Below are 351 nucleotides of genomic sequence, written 5' to 3' on the forward strand. Positions count from 1 at the left end.
GGTGGCCGCGTGGGCCACGCCCGGCTTTGCAGCTCTTTCCGGAAAGTGTCACTTGCATAACCTGGGGGGGCTGCGGCCGTTGGGGGCGGGCAGGGACCCGCTCGGGTTACGTCCTGCCACCGGCCTGGGTTCCAGGCAGGAAGGTCTTGCTGCCGGTGGGGGATTAGTCACCCTTGGCACCCATCCCGCCCAAGAGGAAGGGGCGGCTCGCTCCGACACCCGATCCGCTCAGGGGGCCTCTGAGGCTGCGGGTCATCAGGTCACGGGGCCAGCAGCTCCCAGAGCCTCAGCTGCGAACTCTCTGCGGGGGAGGGAGGTGCCCAGCCGCCCTGTGGCCGGGTCAGTCCCTCA

Source organism: Myotis brandtii, unplaced genomic scaffold (genome assembly GCF_000412655.1).
Source record: "Myotis brandtii unplaced genomic scaffold, ASM41265v1 scaffold1236, whole genome shotgun sequence".
NCBI lineage: Eukaryota > Metazoa > Chordata > Mammalia > Chiroptera > Vespertilionidae > Myotis > Myotis brandtii.